General features: G+C 39.0%; 1 long non-coding RNA gene across 1 annotated transcript; it reads left to right on the top strand.

The window, feature by feature from the left end:
- The first annotated feature begins 161 nt into the window (after positions 1 to 161).
- On the top strand, positions 162 to 2,146 carry LOC119023117. Its single transcript, XR_005076166.1, has 3 exons — positions 162 to 322; positions 554 to 595; positions 1,595 to 2,146. It is a non-coding gene; the product is annotated as an uncharacterized LOC119023117 (long non-coding RNA).
- Positions 2,147 to 13,373: the final 11,227 nt, after the last annotated feature.

Raw genomic sequence — 13,373 nt, 5'->3', positions numbered from 1 at the left:
AAAAGAGACATGTAGCACACCCCTAAAAGGACCCCACTTTGGTACGCTCGAGGTTTTCCCTCATTGGTCAGCCTGGGCCATTAACACTTTTGGAGGACGCTGCGTGCCCGGTACCTTGGTAACCACTGCTTCTCGCGAGAATAAAGGCATGAACCGTAATACAAACCGACCATACAGAAGCTTGGACGTTGAACAGACTTTTGTTCTAACAGACGTTTCTCTTACAACTCATACTGATATGACTGGGATTGTTAAATGGCCTGCTGTTTCCTTCATTTAGTAGACAATGATGGAAAGATGTGAAACGTTGAGTCATTTACTAGTAAGTTCAGTCTTTTTTGTTGTTGTTGGCATCTTATCTGTTAACAGACTGATATTACCAAAACACTAAATAATCTGACAGTAATACTAGTATAATACTATAGATATAATACTAGTAATACGAATTCTATAGATATAATACTAGGACCCAAAAATTGAAGTAATCAGTGTTTTGGATCAGAAAAACAGTTATGATAATCATCTATGAAATTCTTTTGCCTATTGTACCCAGGCCTGAAAAGAAGAAACCTCAATGGAGTCTGCACAATAAGAGGTCAGAATAAGGGTAGAATAAAGAACTGATCATTCCCTATACGACTAATGCTACCTCATACACATTAAAATCCTATTAAATATATTGTACCCCTCTAGGGAATATATATGTAAAATCCTGCTGGGTTTTTTTTTTCAGTAAAACATAGACATATACTAATTACTGCTTTTATTCCAAAGAAATAGGCCTTTTATGGCTTATTTCACAGTTAAAAAACTGTAACTGTAACTATCATGATGAAAACTGTGGATTTGTGGTATTAATCTATTCTATCGTTGAGGCTGTTCATACATGATGATCAAATCACTAACCTTGAATATATCTATGAATTAGTTTCCGTCAGCTCAGTTAGTGGTGCAGCTAAGGGCCCTTGTGGCTGACGAGAGTCTGCCTGGACTATGACCTCAAAGCTATGACCTATGTACCTCTAAAGGTACAGCCTTATTTTACGAAATAGGAATGGGCTGGGGCTAGCTGGTTAGCATGCTAACTTCAGTAGAGATCTCTGCAACGAAGTACACAGATATCTTTGTCATAACATTAACACTGTTGTTTCTTCACACTCTTGATAAAGTAAGAGGATATTTTTAGTGTTTTAATCTAAAATTCTGGACATGTTGTCATTGCCCCTTTAATTTGAGAACATAGACATACAATACATTTATGTATTCTGAATTAGACAATGAACTGAACCTAGTGTGTCCAAAGACTGTGAAACATGTCCATCCTTAGTAATCTTTTACATTACCACTCTAATCTAACATAATTCCCATCGTAACACCTGTAGGGGTTATATGCTTAATCCACCAATCAGGAATCAACTCCCTTATTACAGGATTACTATAGTCCCTCTAATAAGTGCAAACAGAGTACGACATGCAGGAATACCATGTTTCCTGCCACTCAAAATACTGAAAAAACATCTAGAGAGGTTACAGCTCTACTGCAGTTGCTCTAACATGAAGACATACTCTCCCTTCTGCATGTTCTCCTTCTCAGAGAGAGGAGGCCAGCTGGGGGACTTGGATGCTAATGACAAAACAAACTGTGGAATGATCTAATGTTTTGGCAACAAACTGCTTTAATTAACTAATTCAGAATGACCTCAGTTCTAAGGAGAAAGGAGCCCGTCCCCCCACCTCCGTCCACGTGCATGCAGAGGAGAGTGCAACACTTACCACACTGTTCCCATGAGGACAATCCTTGTTTTCTTCTCCTCAAAAACTAAAGCGTCTGGAGCTATACATCTGGATAAGTGTCGATAAGACTGAGAGTGACGCAATGAGTTGTTTCACATCAAAGAGCAGCCAAGAGCCTGACGTGAGGTGATTACATGACATTATAGCTGTGGGTGTTGGTGGTGGTGGTGGATGTTTATTTTTTATGCATTTAACAGACGTGTTGTTGTCAGAAACAGGATTTTGTTTAATGTTATGTAAGAAGAAGAAGAAAATGTCTGACCTGTAACCTTTTTTCCTGAGGTGCTATGCCCACATCTTACTACTTATCTTGAGGAAACAAGCATGTATAGACCTAGAAGTAAATAAAGGATGGGAGAGAAAGAAACACAGTATTAACTTGCCTTTCCTGAGCCTAATAAACTTGTAAGGATGGTGAGAACATTAAACCAGGCTTCACTGCAAAATCTAGCACACAAATAAGTCCTAACCAATGTATCAGACCTTTCAAATGATCCTTTTTCTTAGTCACTTTTTTTAATGTGAGTTAATGTGTTTTTCCAGCTGTTGTTTTGGTCATGAGTCCTTTCATATCGAAAACAAATATAGGGAAAAAAAATTTAAAAAACTATTGGAAAGAAGGTTGATTTTCTGAGCTTGAGTTTGAATGAAGGTATCTACCAATCATGTTGTGCAGAACGATCATGTCAAAACAATGGTGAGCCTCTTCGTTGTTGATGTTTGTCATCGCCCTGCCAAAAGGGCAAAACTATTCTAAAGACAAAGGTGACTTAAAGGGATAGTTTGTGTTTTTTGAAGTGGGGTCATATAAAGTACATGTCTACAGTCGGTCTGTTCTCTACAGTAATCACCGATCAGTTTGGAGAAGTAGAGAGCCGCTCCTGCCCAGACGCTCAGCTTTGTACTGCAGTCAATGGGGTCCAGAGAAAAAGCAAAATGAAACACCTAAAACAAGGCTCACCTCAAATAAATATATAACAGTTCAAGTGTACGTTGTATAGGGAAAATTCACACTGCTTTACATCACCATCAGACCTGCCTTTCTTTGGTGCTAAATATGAAGCCTCTGAATTGATATCTTCGTCTCTCTGATCAGCAGCAGCAGAAGGAGTGTTGAGTGAAGGATTTAAATCAGACATGGCAACAACTTATTTGACTTGGTACGTGTCACAGTACAAAAGCTTTGGTGGCTGACTGTGTGGGTGTGCACTTCCTTCATACTTGAGTACTGCATCTTGGCAGGTCCTCATTTTTCAGGGTTACATAACTGCCTTATCGCTCTTATCTGCTACCTCAGCCCTGGGCACCAAAACACCCCTACACACCCACATTTAGAGAAACATAAACTCTCAAAGTGAAAGTATTCATAAACTGAAACAGCCGGGGGCACTTTGCTTATCAATTAATAATATTCAGCGTCTTGAGTATTTACCAGAAGTGCTCAGAGTTACATTCATAAACATGTTGTTCAGCTTCTTATGTAATGCAACACATAGTTCACCCACCAACTAACACACTTTCCACAGCATCACAATAAGTAAAGAGCCAGTAATACAGCAGGCAGACAGTTGTTTACAGCTCCACCTGTGCTGGGTGATTGTCCTTTTTGATGACTTACAGTAAAGAAGGAGGAAGCTCACAAAGGCTCAGACTCTGACCTTCAGTCGAACCTCTGGACTTCAGAGAGGAGGAAATTATTCAGGGGCCCCTGCTTTGGTTGTTAAAGGTCACACAGGGTGTTGAAATGACACACTCAGTGTCAAAACAGACCCATGCACAAACATTCAGAGGTCTGCTGAAATGGTAACATCACTGTTAATAAACAATTAGCTTTATGAACTTTATGAACCATTTATCTAGCAGTTATACAGGTTTATAAACATCAGTTCCAACTTTATAATGGTATCTAAATAATGTTTACTGATGAACTACACAGTATTTATTAACCGTTACAAAGTATTGTAATCATCGGTTGCAAATATACAATAAACAATTGCTGGGGAAATAGTTCATAAAGCATTTCATTCTTAACTGTTCTTAATTGTTAACAGTGAAATAACCATGGTAAGTGTGTGCAAAAAAGGAAGTAATAGAGTAAACATGCTTTTCCCTCTCAAGGTTCTTCCTTGCTTCTCAGAAGTGTGAGCAAGGAGGACAAAGCTACTGCATACAACACGGTATAACTTGTCCTGGCAGCTCCTTGGAAGAGCTTTGCAAAACTACCTGGAAATACGCCTAGGCTTTCTTGTTGGATGCCCATCAGTGCATCCGACAACGAGGAGCAGCAGCACTGTGTGTGTGTGTGTGTGTGTGTGTGTGTGTGTGTGTGTGTGTGTGTGTGTGTGTGTGTGTGTGTGTGTGTGTTTTTACTCAAGTCAATGATGGTATTTCACTTCTGTAGTCTAAATACGTCGAGACTTTACTTATTTAAAAAGCAGATCATCATCAATGAATGAATGACACATCTGCAAGTGCCACGTTTCTGCCTGTCTCTCTCCACTGCCTGTTTCTGGAAAATTAATAAAATCATTTTTTTTCCGGAAATTTGTGAAATGGAAAAGGAATCAAAAAATCCCTCTTTTCCTTTTCCTTGTCTCTCGAGTTATACATTCACCAAGAATGGTGAACTGAAATAAGCACGGAGTACAAGGTCCAGTCAGCTCCTTCTCCAGCAGCATATCGTTTCCCTCTCGCTTTGACCATATATGTAGATTTATGTTTTATCATCTCTCTCCATCAGGCATAAGACCATAGAGCTGTTTGTATGGCTGGTTTCCTGCTATTCAGAAGCCGTGGCTGCTGCTGCTGCTGCTGCTGCTGCTGGAGAAAGGTCTGGCCTGAATACAGGTAGTCCATCACAACTGACAGCTCTACTCTCTAAAGTCTTCCTCTTTATTCATCTGTAAGTTGTCTCTCATTCCTCATCAACACTGCCATTTCCTTCTCATAACTATTTATGGAGCTCAGGAAGGACTACCAAAATAACAGTGCTGTCTTCTGTTGACTTCTTACTGAAATAATAACATTGCAATCACATTACTTCAACTCTTCCTTGGAAGTTACTCTGCTTTTGCTGCTGTTCATTTGACAAGCCATAAATAAAGCACTCACAAGAGTAATTATCAAGATTTATCTCTTGTTTATCTATTGTTTCATGAATTCTTCTCAACCTTAAACCAATAGTGGAGGGATAACAGCAAGAAAGTAATACCCTTATGAAAATATCATGTGTGAAATTTGCCCTTTTGCATGTGCAAATCACAATTTCACTTGAACTGCAAGAATTTCTCAGTTGACTGTCTTTTTTCACATATGATGGAAAATGTCCTTATGTGATATTTACATTTTCAGATGTGAAAGTCACACATTGCTTTTGTTTTTATTTCTTAGAATATCCACATGTGGAAAGTAAACATGGCTTATGAAATCAAATGGAAATTCAACATTTTCACATGTGACTGGCATTTTTTCATTTGCAGATTAAAATTTTCACATGTTGACATTTGAAATCACATGAAATTAGTTTTTTTCACATGTGAGCTTAGATTTTAACATGTAAGAATACATTAATGTCAAATGTAAACTCAACAATTTCACATGGCTTCTTTCGGATACAATTGAACATTTCCATGTGCGAAATGTACATTCTTACATGGGAGTTACATACGCTCATACGCTATTACCTTCACCCCAACATGGATTAGAATTTCCACATGTGGATATTTATATTTTATATGTATTTGTCAAAGAGCTTTGTCAACAGAGATCTGTGTTTCAATGTTTTGTCTGAAACAACAATAAAAAAGTGTTCTCTATTCTTATACTAAAAGAACTAAGAGATGAAAAAAATTCCTTGTCTGTAAAACACAATCAAACCAAAGGGTAGAAAATATCTCAACATTCTGCCCTGTGCAAATCTTCCCACTGATTGGATTTTTCAGTAAAACTTACAGCATGTGAAATTTACATTTCCACACATGAATGACATTCATTAATGTGTTTGGCTTTTTTAACATGTAGATTTGAATTTCATGACAATGAAACATGAAATCGCAAGAAATTTGCTTCTTCACACATTTTCACATGTGAACAGAAACTTTACCATGTAAGACTATATTAATGTCCCATGTGAACTTTTCTCTTTAACAGACAAATGAAAATGTCTTTGGTGCAATTGTACCTTCTCACATGGGAGTCACATATGCTCATTGTGATTTGCTTTTTTCAATGTGGATATTTACACTCATACTAGAAAATTCAGTCACTGCGAGGCCAACTAAACCAGTGATATCAAAATGGACAAAATGTCCCCAAAAATGACAGCAACAGGGGTACAAACAGTGAGATACACACAATGGGGCGCAGAGTGAAGCAGCACGATCAGTCTGCCTCTGCCTTGGCGCTCCAGTTGAAACGTGAGTTGCGGATGGAGCAATTGCCTGGGCAGCAGACGAGACTTTCAGCAGAGCCAACCACAGCGTTCCTCTGGGTTTTTTAATGGTAGTGTACAGCTGTGTTACCTCCACTCACTGGAATGTGAGAAAAACGGAAAAACTGACACAAGCATATAAAAAGGCAGTTGCTTAATAACTACATTCAGCTCCTCCGTGAGCTCACCATAAAGTCAACACATTTCTACTCACATGTGGCAACAACTGCTCAGACATGGACACGCTCACGTGGTGCAAAACACGTTTTAGCTGACGATATTGCTACTACCCAATACAGTGTACATTTAAGGCCAACTATACACAGAAAGCCAACACATCTCTGTTCCTTTTCATCTCCTAAACATGATTCTCTCAGACATGCAAGCTCTTTAAAGGGTTATGTCACCCAAATCACAAAAACAAAAACCCTCTTATTCCTTTTTCTATCAGGAAAAATACCACAGAAAGCTGTCCTAGTACTAGTAACACTCCTATGCAGGCAATGGGAATGTGTTGCTCATAAACATTTAGAAATCTTAATTGAAAAAGTGCTTTTCTCAACAGAGTTATTCCTACTGGGGATGTGTGGTATCATGTCACAGTGGGTCCTCCTACCGTCAAGCTGTCAAAATCCAGATGACACCAGATAAATGTCAATACCATCGTCTGAGACACCCTCAATTATGCACTCCTGGCAATAAGCTTTACCAGAGGCTTCCCTTTTCCCCCCCTCTCAGGTAACATATAATCTTGGTGCTGGACATTGTTGGGACAGAGGTGAGGGTCCTGCGGGCACTACTCATGGCTGAAAGAACAACCACACCTCTGCATGCTTTCAGGGATCAACAGAGGATCTGTTTTCACTTCATTCAATAATATCCAACAAATGAACATCAATCAGTTATAAGGCCGAAAAAAAACAATGTTGTAGAGATGGACCACAATATCTATTACCAAGTATCTAACAAAACATGATTCGTTAATGTGTTAAGAATGCAGAAATGTACACTATAAAGCATTTCCTATTCCTGCGTAACACTACCATTTAATGGAAAGCACAATACGTATTCTTTTTTTGTATCATAATAAGTTACCTGCTGTTATAAATGTATATAAAAGCAGGAAACAGCACTTGGTTTTGCTGGTTTTTATCTATTTGGTTTGAAGAACCTCTGACTTCATTGTGTCATCCCACTTCTAAAACCAAACACGCACCATTGGTCTTTCTTAAAGCAGTGACCCAGTTACTATGTGTACAGTCGGACGGTTATTTCCTCATAGAAAGTCATTCTGACAGCAAAGCCGGTGGATTAACTAGCAACAGTGCATGTGGGAATGTATTTTCAGCAGGGGGGGCAGGATAAGTGGGTAAGTACATATTAATATCAATATTTAGAATAAAATGTATTACACTGTCTGTAGTTCAATTGGAAATATGTGTGACAGGAATGTTACAGCAGAATAATTGATAAAGTCCATATAATCAAGGATATCTAAACCTTAAGATGCATTATGCAGTTTCGGGGAAGACATTTTAACCAGAACAGAAAAGTCTTCATGATTACATTTTATTCATTTTAACAAACCGTCCTCAAATGACAAAACAGTCTCATACTGTTTAACTTTGTTAATTTTTACAAGACATACAAGTTACTGTATTTCTGTATCTTCAAATGCTGTTCTGGGGACATTATTCCCTTTTCAAGACAGCTTGTTTAAAGAAATACAGTCATCAAATACATATTTCTAAGCTTGCATTACCACTTCATTAAAACTGTAAATTTGTTTTCCAGAACTGCATAGTGCCCCTTTAAACAAGCTCACCTGCTAACTTGGCTAAAACCGAAAGACTGAAAAGAAGAAAATTTTCTGTCTAAAGTCTTTATACATGGGCTACTTCATCTGTGGTGTTTCATTTGTGCTGAACGATGTGTCATGTTTCATGAATGTCTGTTCTGTCTGTGTTCAGAATGAGCAGCTGTCAGTACTTTCTCATCTCCTCACCTCCACAGGCTCAGAGCACGTCAGTTGCTGCTCAATGTGCTCAAGAGACACCAAGATTCAGTGACAACAAAATTACAAAATTCTGAATTTAAAGGCAAAAGGTCACTGAAGAAGAAGAAATGCATCTGTGTATGTACAGATAACATCATTTTGAGATGATTTTCCATTCAGCTATTTTTTAAATTCATTTTTGGACTACTTTTAGTGTAGAAATATTTTATGCACCATTATGCAGCTCCCCTGAGGACTGAGGAGAAATACGCAGCTACTTGGATAAAACCATATTTGTAGGCTTATCTGTCAAATGAACAATATTCATTACACTTGAAAAATAATAATGTGTCCACAAGCTTTTCTTAAAATTTAAAATTGAATTACATTTTTTTTTTCTTTTTCAGAAATTAATAAAAAAGGTCAAACTATATTTCCACTGTCATTCTGTGTCATTCTGTCAGGCAACAGCTGCAGCCAAATGTACAATGAGTCTGGAAAGCAATGTTGCTATTAAGTTTTCTTAAATGCAATGCTTTGCTTATTTAAACTCTATTTACCTTAAGTGTATCTGGATCTTGAAACTTTAAGATTCAGTTAACCTCAAAAAGTTAAATGTAAATAAAGAAAAGCAAAGCCTAAAGAGAAGACACACAGGTAGATAAAATGAGAAAAGGGCTTTCAACAGTTCAATATGTTGTAAGGGTTTGCGTGTGTGTGTGTGTGTGTGTGTGTGCAGGGTAACAGGCCAGCAGGCACGAGTGGGGTGGAGGGTAAAGGTCAAGGTTGACAATTTCAGGTCAGGTGATCACAGAGCTGAGACAGATGGTGATTTACCACACTTAGGCAGCAGGTTCCCTCAGGGACAGGACGGACACCATTAGGGTGCCACATGCAAGTCAACGGGTCTAAAGAGAAGATGATAAAATAGAAAAATGTTGACATGGAAGAAAATATAGCTAGTAACATGGGTGAGAGAAAGCGTAAGGTTTTTATTTTAACTTTGCTGACATGTCTCTCTTAAATGATTCATTTCAGTTGACAGGATTATTGGTCTGACCCTCATTCTCCTTTGTTCGCTGCTTGTACCAGTCCTGCATAGGTTAATGTTGGTAATTACAGCATTTTACTGTATTGGAGGAAAGAGAATATGGATCATCATAAAAAATTCATAGAGAAATACAGAAAAGGGGAAATAGTATTTGCTTCTGTTTTTGTTCAAAAACTGTATTCTGAGCTAAGCTAAATGCCATGGCTGTAGTTTCGTAGGTTCACGTTTGGCATACAGAGGTGAGTGATATCAATCTTTTTTTTTATCTAACTTTTGATCTAAGAAAGTAAATAAGAATCTCCCAAAATATAAATCCTTTCAGAAAAAAAACATACATCATGCTTTCCACTCCAAAAGACATACTAGAACCTTCTTAAAGGATGAGTTCATCCAAAAATGTAAATTCGGTGACTCTCTACTCACCCCCACACTGATGGAAAGTCTTGTGAAGATTAATAGTCCATAAAACATTTCTGGAGCTTTGTTTCAAAAGTTGCATCATTCTCCTAAATAACTGAACTGGCTGGGGACTTGTTTTAAACCATAAAATAATAAACTTGGTTTAATCCTCGTCTCTGGAACAAATTGAATTTGTAAATACATGATTTACACCAGGCATTGATGGGATCCCTCCCAAATTCTATGTTATTTTCTGGGAGCAGTTGGGCCCATTTCTTCTGGATATGATTGTTTTTTCAATTGAAAAAGGCAGATTCTCAAGGGATGTTAAAACGGCCCTCATCTCGATGCTGTTGAAAAAAGATAAGGATCCTACTGACTGCTCTATACCGTCCTCTCAGCCTCCTAAATTCTGACTTAAATTTTTTTGCAAAGCTCCTTGCTCACTGCCTTGAGCAGCACATGCCATCATTAGTCAATCCTGATCAGACAGGTTTCATAAAGTCACGGCTTGCAGCAGATAATGTTAGACGCCTGCTTCACATTGTTGACGCTGCAACAGATAATAAAACACCCATGTCTGTATTTTCACTTGATGCTATGAAAGCCTTTGACCGATTAGAATGGTCGTATTTATGGTCTGTTCTAGAAGCAATGAGTTTCGGTAACACTTTTATCAGTATGATTAAGACACTATACTCAAGCTCCTCTGCACAGGTACTTACTGGTCAAACGTACTCCTCCCTTTTCTCAGTCTCCAGGTCCTCAAGCCAGGGCTGTGCGCTAAGCCCTGCACTATTTGTGCTTTCCTTGGAGCCACTTGCTCAAGCAATTCATCAGTCCGATTTGATCTCCCCCATTTCTGTTTATAACACCTAACACCAGCTGTCGCTATATGCAGACGATGTTTTAGTTTTCTTGGATAATCCAGCTCAGTCCATACCACACCTTTTGACCATCTGTGAGGTGTTTGGTAATATGTCAGGTTTTAAAATTAACTGGACCAAATCTGCTCTCTTACATCTAAATGCAAAACACACTACAAAAACATCTGTCCTACTGGCCAATATTCCCATAGTACAACACTTTAAGTATTTAGGAATTGAAATATTTTCTTCTTTAAATCAGATCATTAAGCATAACTATTCATCCGTCCTGAATAAGATCTTGAGGGATATGGACCGGTGGATTGACCTCCCTATGTCTATTCGAGCCCGTGTCTCTATTGTAAAAATGAATGCCCCGGATCAATTTCGTAAGCTCTATGGTTCCTCTTCCCCTCCATCTTCTTTACCTACCCACCCACTCCAACATTTATTCATTAAACAAAACAGAACTAAGGGTATGGTATCCAAACTGTACCAATTTTTGCAGGTAACAGACCTTGTTTCACTCCCTGTGGAGAGGGTCTGGAGGAGAGATTGCCCAGACCTAGCTCAGGATTTTGATTGGGGCACGATGTGGTCCAGCATTCATGAAGCATCTCATAATCCAGATCATCAGCAAATTCACTCACCCCTGTTAAACTCCATCACATGAAAATTATTTATGAGCCATGCTGTAATCTGTGCTCAGTGAAAGCCCAGGGCACATTTATTCACATGTTCTGGGACTGTCTTCCTGTTGGACAATTTTAGGGCAATGTTACATCCAAATTATCTGATTTGATAGATGATACAGTACCTGTAACTATATGTGTGTTGATTCTAAATAATCTTTCAATCCTCAATATTTCTAAACTCAAAAAGAGAGTCATCTTTGCTGGACTGAGAGCAGCCAAAAAAAAAAATGATTGCAACTCGCTGGAAGCCACCTCATTCTCTGTCTACTCAATCTTGGATTCTCTCTCTTTTGGACGTCATATACATGGAGCTTTCAACAGCTCGGATTATTGGTGCTAATGAGAGCACCCTTAACACCTGGTGTAGCACTGCTGACTCTTTGAAAAACATCATCAATACTTTCACTGTGTTCTTTCCCATGACACATTCTTATGTCTTGGGCTAACTTTCTTCGAGAATCCATCCTAATAATATTGTATCCCCTGAAAAATTTCTGTTGGATTTAATGAAAATGAAAGTGAAAATAAAAATGTGATCACAAAAAAAGTAAATACATGATTTAAACCCCTTATGAGCCCAAATCTTTACAGTTGCCATTGTGCTAAAAGCAAGCAACTTGTCTCAAGTGGGTGCACAAGCTCAACTGCACATCGAGGATGTAAATAAAGTCTTTTCAAACCAATTTCTGATCACAGGGCTTCTGGAGACTTGAATTAAAGTCCCCATCTACTTAAGTTGTTTAGGAGAATGTTGTAATGTTGTTTTGCTGTGAAGTTCCAGTAAAATGTTTGGTAAACTACAAAACCTCCCCAGACTTTCTGTCAACATAGTGTTGAATAGATAATGACTGAATTTTCATTTGTGGTGTCAACTTTTACTCAAACTTGTGATGAGCATTGCATGGTAGTAAATCTATAACTAATTTGCCAAAACAACCACTGAAGTCATGACATGTGACGTTGGTTCAGATCTGTGCCAAAGGTTACAGAAAACTCATAAAGACAATCAATTTTCCTTTTTCTCTGTGCTCCCCTCCCTTTTCCCCTCATCCATCCCCCTGCCACCTCTACTTTCTTTCCTTTGTGGACAACCAGCTGCTGCTCCACACCTCCGTATGAGCGAGGGATGATCCCCAGAGAGGAAAAGAGGGGATGGAGGGAGACAAGAGGTGGATGAAAAAGGGCTGGCAGGATGATGGAAGGAGGGAGGGAGGGAGCGGATGGGTGCGACTAGACGCTCTGGGTCATAGGTCAGGCCTGCATGTGCCAAGATCTTTTGTGTCCAACCCCCCTCCACCTCCACTACCTCTGTTGTTATAGTACACGCTTATCACTTGGTTTGAGCTCTGGTGTCCCACACACACATTTCTGATGGCCTCTGGAGGTCTCTGTCACACATAAACACTCCCCTAACTGCCTTTGGGGGTCCCAGTCCAACAAACCCCCACCCGCACATTTATTAAAGGGTTTAACTAGGGGTGTAGGATATAGGGCTTGGGTTTAACAGCAGAGTCAGGGTCAAAGCTCAGGGGATAGAGCACCTCCTAACCCCGACCAGCCTCCACCAGACACACAAACACTCACATACACACACACATGCAAAGTCAATAGGAAGAAATAAGCCATTATCACTCCATTCTGTCATCCTCTCTTTCTCCAACCACCCTCCACCTGAAATGCTCCGTTGCTCTTAAAGTTTCATGTTTCTGTTTTTTAATATCCAGAAAAGTGCTGCCTCAAACATATTTTCATCCAATTAAAGAAAAAGCAGGTCACACAGCCTCGCTTTGTTTCTATTCGAGCAGCTGCCGTCAGCAAGCAGCAATAATGGAAAAATCTTAAAACACTCGCTCAGAAAATTCCCATAACATCGCACTCTGATGCTGTTTGAGGCATCAAAAAAAAATGGTAAACTTGTACTTTTGGAAGAAGCATAGAAGAGCAAAACAGCAGTTTGGAGCAAAAGTGAAAGTGTGGTGCGGTGAATGCACATAAAGCTCATGATTACACTGAGGAGATCGCAGGAGTTTGATGTCATGCTTGAAGGAACATGAGGACAAATGGCTGTTTCAGGACACATTACAGATATCGAAGCAGTGATATTTGTCAGTCATACTTCTGCTAAGATTGCACTGCCTTTAGT

Source organism: Acanthopagrus latus, chromosome 7 (assembly GCF_904848185.1).
Source record: "Acanthopagrus latus isolate v.2019 chromosome 7, fAcaLat1.1, whole genome shotgun sequence".
Taxonomy (NCBI): Eukaryota; Metazoa; Chordata; class Actinopteri; order Spariformes; family Sparidae; genus Acanthopagrus; species Acanthopagrus latus.
This window is presented reverse-complemented; position numbering and strand designations above follow the sequence as displayed.